Source organism: Bos indicus x Bos taurus, chromosome 28 (genome assembly GCF_003369695.1).
Source record: "Bos indicus x Bos taurus breed Angus x Brahman F1 hybrid chromosome 28, Bos_hybrid_MaternalHap_v2.0, whole genome shotgun sequence".
Lineage (NCBI taxonomy): Eukaryota > Metazoa > Chordata > Mammalia > Artiodactyla > Bovidae > Bos > Bos indicus x Bos taurus.
Genome location: NC_040103.1, coordinates 36,243,773 through 36,260,503, shown reverse-complemented (window position 1 = coordinate 36,260,503; position 16,731 = coordinate 36,243,773). Strand labels below are relative to the sequence as shown.

At 39.6% G+C, this 16,731-nt stretch overlaps 1 pseudogene; it reads left to right on the top strand.

Moving 5' to 3' along the window:
• Positions 1-6,391: 6,391 nt before the first annotated feature.
• Positions 6,392-6,527, top strand: LOC113885623 (annotated as a pseudogene).
• The last annotated feature ends 10,204 nt before the right edge of the window (positions 6,528-16,731 follow it).

Sequence of the window (16,731 nt, the reverse complement as noted above, 5' to 3'; positions counted from 1 at the left end):
CTTGGTTACTTGCAACCTGCCCCAGCAACTGAGATCATGTGTTAGCCCAAGTTGGGCAGAGAAAACAGAATTTCTTCCTCTCTTTTTCTCCTTCTCCAAGTCTTCACTTTCTTGATGCTATGTTGCTCTAATTCCTATCCTCCAGAAAGACTGCTGGGGTTTGAGCTACCCCATGCTGTACCAGACTTGGACAACTTTCAAGCAAAAAGCTACAAAAATACGGAAATTGCCCTGTGACATTCCCTCTTTCCAAATGCTGACTTCCCTTCAGAAACTTCCACTTTTGCCTGTCTTCAGATGCCTTCAGGAAGTTGACTTTTTAATGTCTTCCTTTTTTTTTTTAATTTTATTTTATTTTTAAACTTTACATAATTGTATTAGTTTTCCCAAATATCAAAATGATAATTTTGTCTACATCAGTAGGAAGATTGATCTTTAAGAGCTTACTCAGCCATATCAGAACTTCAATTTACTATATACTTAGATCTACTTGTTACACAAATCTATCCTTAATAATACAGGAATTGGTGCTTTCCAAATAATACACAAAACATTTAGCTTTGGCTTAGTGGTTGGACACAGATATTGCAAGTTGGACATCTGGTCATTCTTTGTACACTTTTGTATGAATAGGAATGTTGGCAGCATAAGCATGCCCAGCCTGTTGATGTAAACTCTAGAGAAAGTGGTTGCTAAAAGTAGAACTTCAATGTATGTTGAAGATAACGGCCACGTTAGGAAAATTCTCACAAGAAAGGGGGGAGGAGGATAAACTTACACAAAATCTGTCCCAAACTGAATCATTTATAAGAAATAACTTAGAAGTGGGCTGACAATATAATTTATCATCCAAACCAGATTGTGTTTGTGAGTGAAAGTGAAGTCACTCAGTCGTGTCCGACTCTTTGTGACTCCATGGACTGTAGCCTACCAGGCTCCTCTGTCCATAGGATTTTCCAGGCAAGAGTATTGGAGTGGGTTGCCATTTCCTTCTCCAGGAGATCTTGCCAACCCAGGGATTGAACCCAGGTCTCCCGCATTGTAGGCAGACGCTTTACCATCTGAGCTACCGGGGAAATCTTGTTTGTGAGTGAAAGGAGATGTTATTAATAACTTGGATAACAGGAATAAACAGGCAATATCTAGTATACACTGGTCACTGACTGAAGAGAAAGTCCTAGAAAGAAGTAAAATTGTAGTATCAATCCCTTTCCTAACATTGATGTTCTTCTGTCAAAATGGGAGGCAGTCCAGTAATAAAAACCAGATTAAGATGCTAGTCTTCTGACCCAATCTACACGTTCTGTCTTCATGGCAAGAGGATAAGCATTCCATAGAGGACATTAATTCTAAGTGAGCCATCAGGCTTAATAATCATGTCCACATGAAATCTTAAACTCTGATTTTTTACATGTGGAATTGACTAAAAGCAGATATGCCAAATGTGGGCTAAATTTTGAGAGATTATGCTAGTAGTCATGAATGTAGGCAACAAAAAAACTATATTCTTTCTACTGTAATGAAAACAGTTGAGTCTATAAGCCTATATAAGGTATTCTTTCATGGAGTTTATGATTTGATTTTATTTGTTTTATAGTTTTATTTTCAGGTTTGATTAAGCAAAATTATAATTCTGGGCTAAATTCAATTAGTGAAAAGGTAGATTTTCTTTTATGGTGAAAGATAAGCCTTTAGGCCAACATAGATCTGTTTCATCACAGATTTTATCCCTTTTATTCCTGAAAGCCTTATTTCCTTTTTCAACTTCTTGCACTTTTGAGGATAACAAAGATAATGCTAGAATTTGTTTACATTAAAATTTATTGGTTTATTTATTGCCTGACCTATGACATAGTTATTCTTTTATAATTATATAATTTCCAATAGGCAGTTAAAACATTTAATATTCTTTGCCAATACAATTTAATCAATACTTCTAGAAATTCAGAAAATAAGCCTACTATCACTGTACCATATTCATCTCTATATACTTTGGGATATTGAATAATACTCTTTGAAAGTTTAGAAGAGTAGAGATTGGTCACATTGTAGTAGCTCACCTTAACAGAATTCTCTACTTTGTGAGCTGCACAAATAAGACCCAAGCTATATAAGTCGTTACTCCAAATAAATTTACAGCAGATTTGAAATAAACCAGTGCTTTCCATTCCAAATAACCATCTTTCCTTCATTCACCTGAGACAGAGTACAGAAAAGGGGGCAACCTCATCCTCATAGATGGCCTGGACATAAAAAATTTCCACAATGTTTGTTCTCATTGATTTTGTACACTTACCGCTTAGAAGAAGGAGGCAGGAGGAGAAGGGGACAACAGAGGATGAGATGGTTGGATGGCATCACTGACTCGATGGACATGAGTCTGAGCAAGCTCTGGGAGTTGGTGATGGACAGGGAAGCTTGGTGTGCTGCAGTCCATGGGGTCACACAGAGTCCGACACGACTGAGCAACCGAACTGACTGACTGACCACTTAGAAAGGCAGCAGGCAAAGATTCCCTTAAAAAACAAACTGGGCTACTAAGGAGAAAATAAAAAGCAAAATACCACTGCCTGACCTGCAAATTCAGCCAATGTAATTCTTTCTGAGAATTTGGTGTTATTTTTTCTTTTAGTCCAAATTCCCTTTAACTCATAATTATATAGTAACAGATGATACTTCCTATTAATACATGAATACAATATTACCAGTCTTTATAAAGAAGAAAACAATTTAATCTCCTCATGGGAAACATACCTGTGGCGACCCAAGGATGAAAGAGCAAATAATACCAAGGACAGTCTTGGAATCCAGGAATGGAAAAATGAGACCCATATCGTCTTTCCCTCCCCTATGTTGTAACTATTAATGGATTTCAAGTCTTCTTGAGCAGTGTAACCTGTCTCTTCTCTTACTCCATAGGAGAAGGTACTTGCCTTACTCTTCCCTCCCCCCAGTGTTCGTGCCTCATCCAATCAGCAAATGACCCACAAGACCCCTATCCCACTCCTTGTAGAGTGGGTGTGAAAGTGGACCAAAGATCCCTGTTCAATGTCAGTTTTCCCTTGAGCTGGCCCGCTATTCTAACAGTGTCTCCCATTCTAATAAACTTTATTTCCCTCTCATTCTGTCTCATGTCTGGAAATCCTTTTCCAACCTGCACCCGGACCATGACAATACTGGAAACTATAATATAGAATATCTAACAAGTTAGATTGAATTTTGTACAATAATTGACAACAGCAATGGAAGATAAAACACTGACAAATAGAAGTCTTTGACTTTTTCTTTTCCATAAAAGTCTTATGTAATTCTTTATTTTCACAGGTACTATAGCCACTCTTTATCTTTCCCTAGAAGCAGATTTTAAATTGAGCTAAATTTTAAGGCCTTTAAACATATTTATAAAGCCTAACTTAACAAAAGATAATAGACAAAGTCAATGCATGTAACCAAATTAGTTTCCAGAAAAGTCATAAGACTTTTGAAATCGACCTCAAATTTTTGTGAGTCCATATTTTTACATTGTCAGAGTTCTACAAGAATTTAGTCACAAAAGAACTTAATGTACATTATTAGCATATGTGTTAGACTGTGCTTTCATATGTAAATTCCCTTTAGAGATCACTGACTTTACAGTTGGCCCTTCAGTATCAGAGTTTCCTCATCCATAGATAACAGATTTTCTATTGTACTGCTAAACCATTTCATATAAGAGACTTGAGCATCTATGGATTTTGGTATCCAATAGGGTCTTGGTCTTCCCAGGTGGCCCTAGTGGTAAAGAACCCACCTGCCAATGCAGGAGATAAGAGACACGGGTTTGATCCCTGGGTCAGGAAGATCCCCTAGAGGAGGAAATGGCAACCCACTCTAGTACCTTTGCCTAGAGAATCCCATGGACAGAGGAGCCTAGAGAGCTACAGTCCATGGGATCGCACAGAGTCAGACACGACCAAAGATATTTAGCACATAGGGTTTTGGAACCAATCTCCTCACAGATACTCAGGAACAACTGTAATAATTTGTAGTTTATTTTAGCCTGTGCCCAGAATTTTGCCCCTAATTCTGAGCTCCAGACTTCTGTATCCAACTGTATACCCTGCATCTCTCTTTGGATATCTGGTAGCCATTTCAAATTCAAATTGCCACAAATAAAATTCTTAATTACCCTTATGTTGTTGTTCATTTGTTAACTCTTTGCAACCCTATGAACTGCAGCATACCAGGCTTGCCTGTCCTTCACTATCTCTCTGAGTTTTCTCTAACTCATGTCTGTTGAGTCAGTGATGCCATCCAACCATCTCATCCTCTGTCGCCCTCTTCTCTTCTTGCCCTCAATCTTTCCCAGCATCAGGGTCTTTTCCAATAATTACCCTCATAATGAACCTGAAATTGCCCCATTACCAGTATCTCCCACTATTGCAATGTTTAGCTAATCTTTTTAGTTCAAACTTTCAAAATATACAGACTCTGCTCTCCACTCCCTGGAGAAGGCAATATCAACCCACTCCAGTATTCTTGCCTGGAAGATCCATGAACAGAGGAGTCTGGCAAGCCACAGTCCATGGGGTTACAAAGAGTCAGACATGACTGAGTGACTAACACTTTAACACTGCTCTCCACTACTCTCATTTTAAGCCAAGCCACCATCATCTCTCACCTGAACTAGTGCATTGCCTCATAACTGTTCTTGCTGTTTTCATGTCTACATACCTATTCTCAACTTTCCTTAAAGCAATCAAAGTAAACAACTGAAAATCCTGACATATAAAAAAAAAAATTCCAATATCCTCACCATGATCCACAAATACCACACTGTATTCCCTGAGCATTTGAGACTGTTTGCTGGATAAATTTTTTGTGGCCACTTTACAGATACAGGTGGACCTCCAAACAAAATTTGGTTCAGACAGTGAGCGTGATGACACTACACACACACACACCAAAAAGGTATGACAAGATTCTACCTGGGAGAACAGAGTAGGCCCTCTCAAACTGTTTCAAAAATGATTTGAGAGAGAAAGGAAGGAAGCTGGTGGGTTTTCACAGTGGCTAGGGCTTGGGGCTGGACTGAAGGTTCACAGATGTAGTCAGGGGCTTGTGTAGTTGGGAAAAGGTTCCAACTATTATATGGTTTTCTCTGCCTAAAATGCTCTCACGTCTGAGAATGCACAGCATAGGTTTTTGCCAGGCACATGGAATGATGGAAAGAGGCAATGAGTGGAACACATTTGCCAGAGCATATCATCATAGTGGACCATGGAACCCAGGTAAATGGCAGTAAAAGGAAGGCAGAAAATTTTAGAAGATCATAGGAAAGTGGCCTCGTTGATTGGAGGTCTCATGGAGGCTGAAGTAGAGGGTATTTGAGCACATAATATGGAAGAATAGAAATATATTTCTAGGGAAAGGCTATTGAAAAGAGTGGCTGAAATGCAAAGAAATTTCGATGGAATTGAGGAGACCAAGGTTCAAAGAATTAAACCAGATTAGTATATCTTTCTTCATCTTGGATGATATAAACACTGAAAATAAAGGCAAAAGTTGGGGTAGAGAGAAATACTGTGAACAAGACATTAATTGACAATTAAATTAATTATCTATTAGTTAATACATAGTTAATAAAATAGATAATCCAATAGAAGAAAAGGAGACCGCCTTAGACAGACGGCTTGTCCTTCAATCTAGTTGTTATTGCCATTGCCTGTGTGTTTATGCTCAGTCATGTCTGACTCTTTGCAACTCCAGGGACTATAGCCCACCAGGCTCCTCTGTCCATGGAATTTTCCAGACAAGAATACTGGGGTGAGTTGCCATTTCATACTCCAGGGATCTTCCTGACCCAAGGATCGGACCACTAAAAATCTCTAAGTGATATTCAAAAACTGTTGATGGACTCAACTGGAGTGAATTTTTTAAGAAATTAGCAAAGGATAGTGGGTATATTCCAGGGGAAATATATACATTTTAAGACAAGCTTTTCAATGCTATAATATATTATCATCACATTGTAGAGGTACCAATCATTACTGCTGGGGCTTGGCTTCTATGAGAAGATGAGAAAAGGAGAATCAATTTATAATAAAGGGACTGAAGCCCAATGATTAAAGAGACCTGGAAAAATTCACTCTGGTAGCAAAGGCTCAAAGGAAAAAAATATCATTTCATGCCTTTAAGTTTCTCTGACAGCTCTGACTGCTTTCTCCCTGCCCACAACAATCAAAAATTATAATCTGCCAGCTACGAGTCACATAAACACCAACAAAATTCACAGTTTTGCCTGTATTTTAATTTTATTTGTTATGTAAGTATTATTCCTATAAAATTTTATATTACAAATAATATCCCTAACAATGTATTTATTATTATGGATATATATCCAAAAAAATACATCGCTTCTCGGCCTTTTGGCTAAGATCAAGTGTAGTACCTGGGGTTTCCAGGCGCTACTGCCTGCCCACGCAGGAGACATGAGATGCAGGTTCCTTCCCTGGGTTGGGAAGACCCCCTGGAGGAGGGCACAACAACTCACTCCAGTACTCTTGCCTGGAGAATCCTATGGCCAGAGGAGCCTGGTAGGCTACAGTCCACAGAGTCCCAAAGAGCCGGACACGACTGAAGTGACTTAGCATGCACACTTAACATAGCACATATCCAAAAAATGAAGACACTAATTTGCAAAGGTATATGCATCCCAGTATTCATGGCAAATTATTTACAATAGCCAAACTATGGAAGCAACCTGTATCCATTAGCAGATGAATGGGTAAAGAAGATGTGACGTATATACAATTATTCAATGGAGTATTAGCCTTAAAAAGAATGAAACTCTGCCATTTGCAACAACATGGATGGGCCTGGAGGGCATTATGCTTTAGTGAAATGAGTCAGACAGAGAACAATAAATACTGTATGATATAACTGGTATGTGGAATCTAAAAAATAAAACAAAGTAGTGAATATAACAAACAAGAAACAGACTCACAGATGCAAAGAGCAAACTAGTGGTTACCAATGGGAGAGGGGATGGAGGGGGGAAAAAGGGGTGAGGGATTATGAGGTCCAAACTACCACCAAAAACTAAGTAAGTTACAATGGCATATCGTATAGCACAAGAAATATAGCCAATATTTTATAATCTTAAATGGAGTATAACCTATAAAAACATTGAATCACTGTTATGTATCTGAAACTAGTATAAAACTATATACTTCAAATAAATAAATACATAAATAATAATAAGAAGTGAACAATGTGCTTGTAACTGGCCTATAGCACAGTAGCTGGTGTTCAGAGGCCCACAGTAAATATTCCACACCCAAGATATTTTCTCTTATTAATACTTGCATTTCTTATGCCTAACTAAATCCTGGCATAGAGCAGATATTCAGTAAAACTACTAAATTAAAAAAAAAAATTATGAACCATGTAACCTATAGGCATTTACTCATATACCCAACCTCTTGTCTAACCTGCACAGATTATTAACAAGCCCATGTCAAACAACACATTTGACTCCCCAGTAAAAGATTACAATTATGGGCCACTGAGCTCCAATAGGAGAAATAAAAAAGTTTATCATCATCTAAACATGATTTCCTTCCATTGACTCCTCAAAAGATAACCTTTAGGCCTCTCCGGAAAGAAACTATCCTAGAAGATCTGTGATATGATGGGAAAATTTACACATGGGTTGGGTAATGCTTTAGCTCTCAGCTCAGAAGACCGAAATTTCAAATTCCAGGTATTCCCCTTAGACATATAAATACGGCTTTTCTATCCATTAGAGAAACAAAAGAGGGAAAAGGTGAACTCTAAATTGAGTCTATTTAATGGGCTGCCACCTACAAACACTGAGTGGAAAAGCGAACTCATACAAGTCAGTATTGAATGAGTGGAGAGCAGCAGCTGGTAAAAGATTACAAGCAATTTTCATGAGATTTATAGTAAGCTAGTGAACTAGAATATGACAGTCTGAAAGTGAAATTAAACCAAGTCGTACATCAATGAGGATTTTGTTTTCAGCAGCTTTGAACTTTAAGATGATTAACAAAACAAGAAGTGTGGATTCCAGGGGCTCTTTGAAATACTCTAGGGCAGACAAAGTTATGAGCAAGCAGAAAATGGGAACAGTTAAAACTGGAGGGGGAGTGGGAAGAGAGTTCAGTGTCAATGTGTTTTGGAGAAACTGATTCGATTACAAAGCCAATGGGCATGACTTGAATGTTTGTCTCATCGCCAGGCCTGCCCCTACCCTTTTCAGTCCTCCTGACCAGTCTACTGGAGAAGGCAATGGCAACCCACTCCAGTGTTCTTGCCTGGAGAATCCCAGGGAACGGGGAGCCTGGTGGGCTGCCGTCTATGGGGTCACACAGAGTCGGACACGACTGAAGCGACTTAGCAGCAGCAGTAGCAGCAGCAGCAGCCCAGTCTACAGAATCAAACCTTACCCAAACCCTCTGCATTATTCCCTCTGACCCAGCCTGACTAACAGTGCTTATGCCTTGCCCTGGCTTCCACGCATGAACCTCAGCCATACTGCAGCAGCCCACACCAGTAACTTCCTGGATGCCAATTTCCTGACTGTTACTAAGTTCAGTCTTTTTGTTAGGACTTGCCATTTTCCTGAAATAAGACTTCTTAATGCTCACATGGATGGACCTAGAGAGTATCATACTGGGTGAAGTAAGTCAGACAGAGGAGAAATACTGTATGACATCCCTTATATGTGGAATCTAAAAAGAAATGATACAAATGAACTTATGTACAAAAGAGAAACAGACTCACAGACTTTGAGAACTAGCTTAGTCAGGGGGAAGGATGGCAGTAGGGATAGTTAGGGAGTTTGAGATGGACAGTTACACATGGCTATATTTAAAATGGATAACCAACAAGGATTTACTGTATAGCACATGAAACTCTGCTCAATGTTATATGGCAGCCTGGATGAAAGAGGGGTTTGGGGAAGATTGGATACATGTATATATGTGGCTGAGTCCCTTCTCTGTTCACATGAAACTATCACATTGCTTATTAATCAGCTATACCCCAGTAAAAAAAATTAAAAGTTAAAAAAAATAGGAAAAAATAAAAATATACCCAAGGCAATTTTTAAAAATGAGACTTCCTAATGCTCAATTTGGGCTGTTTTCAGATGGAAGGCTTTGCCTGATGAGCAGACTTCCTCCAAGCATATCCCCTGGGTCTATTTTCCTTTTGCTCATCTGACTTTTGTGAAGGGGTTCTATTTCTATATTTTTCCTATGCTCCTTTTCCTCCTTCCTAACTACAGTTTTCTCGGAACTCTGGGGTATAAGGCAGCATCCTAATTCTGGCCCAGACCAGGATCAAATTGCCTGTATATTCATTACTGCAAACATTATAGATGGTGTTCAGATACCCTGTATCATTTCATGGCTTCCTGTATTTCATTCAGGCAGCTAAATGTATAACCCACATACAGAAACACTAGCCTATAAATACAATGGTCAGGCCAAACAAGCTGAGTGATTCGTAGTGAGAAATAAATATTCTGCTTTTCTTAATCAAAGGAAACCATCCTTACAGTATTCTAATATAAACTTCTCTGTGTTCTCATGGAGTCCCACTAGCCCTGTGCTCCTTCTTTTCTGAATTCTGAATTGTCTCGCTTCTGCCCTCTGAAGTTCCAACTATCTCCAAGAACCATACTCTGAAATAGGAACAAATTGAACTCATCCTGAAGTCCCTAGATCTTTCCTTTGCGCAGAGTCAATGCACTCAGAATCACTCCGCCTGTTGGGGCTGGATATACATATTTCTTCAGACCTGGAATGGGGAGAGAAAATCTACTCAGATTTTTTTATTTTGCTTTTGGTTAAGAATAACTTTTATTTTATTTTTAAATGGAGTATAGTTGATTTACAATATTGTGTTTCAGGTGTATGGCAAGGTGAATCAGCTGCACATAAAGATATAGCCACTCTTCTGTAGATTCTTCTCCCATATAGGCCATCACAGAGATTTGAGTAGAGTTCCCTGTGCTGTAGAATAGGTCCTTATTAGTTATTTATATAGAGTAGTGTGTATATGTCAATCTCAATCACCCAATTTGTCCCTCACCACAGATATCTTCTTAATTCTGTCTGCTTCTAAAGATGCCAAGAGAATGAGAGATGGGATTTACCTAGTTAGCAGCTATCCATAGACACCCGATGTGCCCCTGCCTCAAAGGCACCATCTTTCACTATTCAGGATCCCTGAATCAATCTTTTCCACAGCCCACCATTTCTAAATGCGAGCTCTCTGGAACACCTCCACCAGAATCAGCTGAGAGATTGTTAGATTACTCCACACAGATTGATTCAGACCCTCTAGATCTGATCTTCACACCTCTGCATTGACAATAAGATCTCCAGGCAACTCTGATGTTTACAGCCACTGTCTTTATACTTCAGGAGGAACCACAGCTGAGTATCCTGAAGCATAGGGTTGTCATTAAGTGCTAATTTCAGTCGGAAAGCTAGGGTACAACTGTCCATATTTTGGACCCTAAAGAGTCTAAACAGTATATTTTCTAAAGAAGTTTGAGAAGCCTCCTAAAATACGACAGCTAGAGTCTTCCCTGGGTTGCTAATGGGCACATGTACTGAGAGTGGACAGTAGATCTGAACCTTAGCATGGATTCTTTGTAGTGATGGAATTGCCACACAGAGAATTCTTAGGCAGTTGGGGGAGCACCCCAAGTGAACAGGAAGTTGTCTTTTCATGGAGTTAGCCTGTGCCCTTCGACAAGCATGTACACACCTGTAAGGACCAACTTTAATTCCCAAATATATACCAGTTGACATGTCCAGCCAGTTCAATATTCTGTGCTGACTGTAAAGTGGCTTCCCAAAAGCTTGACCCATGTTTTGAATCAGAAACTCTCAAGAGTCACCATATTGAGGTCATTTGGCACAATTTTGGAGATCCAGAGGCCCCTCTCCCCCATATTTTCTGGAGAAAGAATTCTATATTGACTTCACTCTTCTGAGCCAACAATCCCATCTATGTACACACCAGACAGATGCTGATAGTGGTGTCTTTTGCACTAGAGTCTGAGAGGTCCCAGAACTAACTAGGAGCACTGGGTTCTACCTGGGAGAGGCCAGCTTTCATGGAATTTCAGGTAATTCTAGGAGGGAGAATATTTTCTATGTGGAATGATCGACCAAGAGCTTGTTGAAATCCTGGAGCTAAGAAGTTTTCCTTGCTGGTGGGAGGGATAGGACTGTGCCGATGGTTATGTCACTAAGGAAATAAGATAGTAAAGACAGTAAATATTTCTTTCCAAGAAGCTAGGCAAGTCAGGAAGGAGCCATGTAGAGCTTTTTCTATTGTTATAGTAGACAGAAAGGAAGCCCATGTGATGAAACAATCTCTCTGGAATAAAGTGGCCCATGGAGAGAGATCTGATATCATAAAAGATGGGAAAGATAGATAATAAAAGTGAAAAATATCTGAGGGTTTCATGGTCTATCTATTTTCTGAGCCTCAAAAGCACAATATTGGCATTTCATGCATGGGAGTAGAAAGAATGGCATTTTATGCATTGTAGACCACACCCAATAAGTAGTTAGAGAGTGTAAAAGACCTAAAAGTCAGCCCAAGATTTTTGGAAATTGAAAGAAGTTTGTTCTTCATCTGTTTGGCAATAATTTAGGAAAACTCCTGCAGCTAAATGTACAGTGAGGTTTAAGAATGGAATGGTGTTGGAGCAACTGAGGTGGGAGACAAGAGAAAGGTTGAAGGAAACCAGAGGGAAAGTTTTAGCAACAGAAAATTTACAGGACAGGATAGAAATGAAGTCCATGTATCTATGTGTCTTAGAAGAAAGTTTTTCAGTGTCAAGGGAACCAACAATTAAATGTGAATAAGGGGAGAGCAAGACAGATATGTCAATAATTCCAAATAATGTGAGCTACAGAGAAGAGTGGATTAGTAATGTGCACTAATCCACTAATGTCCACTAATCCACTAATCCACATTTATTTACTCCTTTGTAAAAGCAAAACTTATTGAGTCCTAGTATATACCAGGCAAAGGCCTTGAAGCTGAATGTATGGAATGGAGTTGGGAGGCAGGAGGAGAGGGCAATGGCACCCAACTCCAGGACTCTTGCCTGGAGAATCCCATGGATGGAGGAGCCTGGTGGGCTGCAGTCCATGGGGTCGCTAAGAGTCAGCCACGACTGAATGACTTCACTTTCACTTTTCACTTTCATGCATTGGAGAAGGAAATGGCAACCCGCTCCAGTGTTTTTGCCTGGAGAATCCCAGGGATGGCGGAGCCTGGTGGACTGCCGTCTATGGGGTCACACAGAGTCGGACACGATTGAAGTGACTTCACAACAGCAGGAAACTATATAACATATATATATATATATATATGTGTGTGTGTGTATAATCCCTATTCTCATTGTACTAATCTAACCTATCCAAAAGAAAGTAAATAATTTAATTTTGCTTTCTAGAGCTTTTTAATATTCAAACACTATATCTTTTTTTTTTTAAACTAATTACCAAATAGTCATAATTCAAAGATTATTGTTTAAATAAAGGGTCAGCAACCTATGGTCCATGCATCAAACTGGCCCACCAACTCTTTGGAATTAAATGTCCACTGATGCATAGCCACGCCCAATTTTATTTCCTGTTTAGGGGTGCTTTTGTAAAACAATGGCAGAGCTGGATAGTTATAATAGAGACCAAGCTGCCTGCAGAGTCCAATAAACTTACGTTGAATAGTTATAATAGAGACCAAACTGCCTGCAGAGTCCAGTAAACTTACTATCTGAACCTTTACAGGAAACATTTGCCCGTCGCTTATCTAAACCACTCTCACAGATGCGTCTACAGTTAAACCTCACAGCACATGTCAGACTCAGGACAGCCTTCTTCCCTCACCTCCTGCCCAGACTCCAGCTTTTCTACCTTACGTGCTACTCTAGCACCTGGGCAGGAGGTGGAGGCAGGGGCCCCCCTCTAAACCTGACTATATAGTCAGACACAATTACACTAATTTCTGGGAAAAAAATCTAAACGTGTTTTTAAAGTCAATACTGAGAGGAAATACAGGAAATAGCCAAAGTAATATTTTTAAAAAGTTGCAAAGTTTAAGATAACCTGTATCTTTTTCAAATAACATGTATTTAAGTTTGTAATAATGTTAAATACCAATGGAGACTTTGGATTTGATACCTCTGAAAACAGGGAACCTGAATTATCTCTAATATCTATAAAATACTCTGGTGAATAGAAAAAATTATGAAAGAAATGGACAGCAGCCCTAAATTTAGGGAAAGACCCCACTCATTTGAGAAATGTTGTGAGATAGTTTCCTAGATTAAAAAAAAAAAAAGGAAATCATAACTACAACAAGACTAAAGAAGCAACTTTCTTTTAGAAAAAAATAAATGTGGGGCTCTATCACAGAGAATAAGTAGATACTATCCAAGAATTATATTTGGTGATGTAGAAGACCACAGAAAACTGGATCCAACTCCATGGCATATCTCTGCGTTACTAAAAATAAAGAACCCTGAAAAAGAGAGTTGATGGTGTGCACATCCCCCAAAGGAGTCTGGTGCCTGTATCAAAGATGCCAAGCTATACTTTAACTTGTCCTTGAAATAAAGAAGAAAATACGAAACTGATTATATATATTAGAGAGAGAGTGAGTGAAATTATCTGCTGATATCAAATAAACCCATCTTTGAGGGAGAAATATCTAGCAGTCTATTTATTTCAGGTCAGCACAGATGTATGAGTTCACAAGACTAGAGCACGCACTTGAGGAGTCGTCCATCATTGGGGGTTAAAATTTACATGCCGTCCATGCCTGGTAGAAGGTCAGGTCACAGGCACCTGCAAGATAGAGAGGGTGGGGCTTTGCTCCCAGGCCTGAGGGTCAGCCTATCCTGGCTGCAGGAAAACAAGAGGGTAATCTCAGTGTGTGCTGACCCTGGAGATCAAAGCTGGGATGGAGGGCATCCTCAGGAAATCACAGTTCTGCTCTCAGCCACTGGAGATAAGATGGACAAGCATTCTGAACGTACACAGCACACTCGGAATAGGACGGTCCTGCTGCCTATATTGACTTTGTCAAGGTGCCCTACATATCCTGTCATCAGGGTTTTTTTTTTTTTTTCAATAAATTAAAAATATCAAAAATTAGAGATACTTTTCTGCCAGAGATTGTTGGCCCTTAAATCACTTAAATACCAAGACTACCTGAAAATTAAGCCTCTACAAATCTGAGCAATCCCTTTAATGTCTTTTCTGCAGATTTGACTAAAATTGTAAATGTTAGTCACTAAGCCATATCTGACTTTTTGCCCACCAGGCTTCTCTGTCCACTGAATTCTGCAGTCAAGAATACTAGAATGGGTAGCCATTCCATTCTCCAGAGAATCTTCCCACCCCAAGGATTGAACTCAGGCTTCCTGCATTGCAGACAGATTCTTTACCATCTAAGCTACCAGGTTTAGCTAGGGGATGACCAAGAAGGGAGTTGCAGGAGATGGAAAGGAGCGAGGTAGAGAATTGAAAGTACTTCTTTGTCATATTCAAGCAAGAACAAGATTGTTCTCTGGTCAAAGTCCTAAGTCCTAATTAGCAACTGCTGTTAGAACATAGGAGCAGTATACTTGTTCTGAAATCAATCATTTCTGGTAATGAGTTTCTGCCAGTTTAGCCAGTCAGAGACAGTTCTACATTTCTCAACAGTTCCAAATTTCTAGGCCTCTCTCCAATGGCCACATTCATGAAAGCCAGACTGTGAACAGTAGCCTCAATCCAGTGACCACAGTATGCAGGTGGAAATCCATCAACCCTTCAACACTCTTGCTTTTCTGTAAATCAACCAACCCCTGAAACTTTGGCTTCCCCAAAGTGAAATGAAGTCGCTCAGTTGTGTCCAACTCTTTGCGACCCTGTGGACTGTAGCTCAGCAGGCTCCTCCATCCATGGGATTCTCCAGGCAAGAATACTGGAGTGGGTTGCCATTTCCTTCTCCAGGGGATCTTCCCCACCCAGGGATTGAACCCAGGTCTCCCGCATTGTAGGCAAGATGCTTCAACCTCTGAGCCACCAGGGAAGCCAACCTTCTATCAAATCAACCTTCATTTTGTTGAGGAAGATTATGCCTGACTACTACAGCTCTCCCTTGCAATCAGGAAGTTCACCTTGTTTCACATCAGATGTCTAATTTTTGTTCATAAATTTTCAATTCTTTCAGTATCAACATTTGTTGACTGTTAGATATAAATTTGGATTTATGAGTAGATATATTCTGTAGAAGAAATGAGATTAGCAATCTTTTCAATTCTGAGTCACTATCACCCATTCTTTCTGTGTATTTGAACCCTCAAATGCCAAAACACAGGTGTAAATTTTATGATGAATTTCCTGAGGAATGATCATTTATTAAATGAGGGAGATGGCATTTTATAGTTATTTGAATAGTGAAAGTGGAAGTCACTCAGTCATGTCTGACTCTTTGTGACTCCATGGACTGTAGCATGCCAGGCTCCTCTGTCCATGGAGTTCTCTAGGCAAGAACACTAGAGTGGGTTAACATTCCATTCTTCAGGGGATCTTCCCAACCCAGGGATCAAACCCCAGTCTGCCTTGCATTGCAGGCAGATTCTTTACCATCCGAGCCACCAGGAAAGCCTCTTTGAATAGTACATAATTGTTATTCAGTATGGAAAACTGAAAGTCAGTTATAAGCCAGCGTATACTAACAGCTAAGCACAAGAGATTATGATTTCCTCAACTAGTACCAAAAGCAGTGATAAAACAATGAATTTTTGATTAAGAGAAATTCAGATGAAGATAATCACAGTAGAAATTGTAATGGTTTCCCATGCTGTGTATCATTATCAGTCTTTCAGCTCAAGCAACTGTTTGAACATACTGCTATCATAAGTATATTTGGATTTCAAAATTGCAAATAATTTTTTGAGTGCCAGGACAAAATCTACTGTAATAATACAAAACAAAATAGCTCCTTTTACTATAACAGTGATTATCAATGATCTAAATGTCTCACCTTTTTATGATAAAGCCATGATTGCAAGTAATCACAATGCAAAAATTTTTTTCCATTGCCTGTGCAATACTTGTTTCACGAAAAGAGCTGATTTATTAGGCTCAGCTCAGTTCAGTCACTCAGTCGTGTCCGACTCTTTGTGACCTCATGAATCGCAGCACGCCAGGCCTCCCTGTCCATCACCAACTCCCGGAGTTCACCCAAACTCATGTCCATCAAGTTGGTGATGCCATCCAGCCATCGCATCCTCTGTCGTCCCCTTCTCCTCCTGCCCCCAATCCCTCCCAGCATCAGATTCTTTTCCAATGAGTCAACTCTTCTCATGAGATGGCCAAAGTATTGGAGTTTCAGCTTTAGCATCAGTCCTTCCAAAGAACACCCAGGACCGATCTCCTTTAAAATGGACTGGTTGGATCTCCTTGCAGTCCAAGGGACTCTCAAGAGTCTTCTCCAACACCACAGTTCAAAATCATCAATTCTTTGGGGCTCAGCTTTCTTCACAGTCCAACTCTCACATCCATATATGACCACTGAAAAACCATAGCCTTGACTAGACAGACCTTTGTTGGCAAAGTAATGTCTCTGCTTTTCAATATGCTATCTAGGTTGGTCATCACTTTTCTTCCAAGTAGTAAGGGTCTTTTAATTTCATGGCTG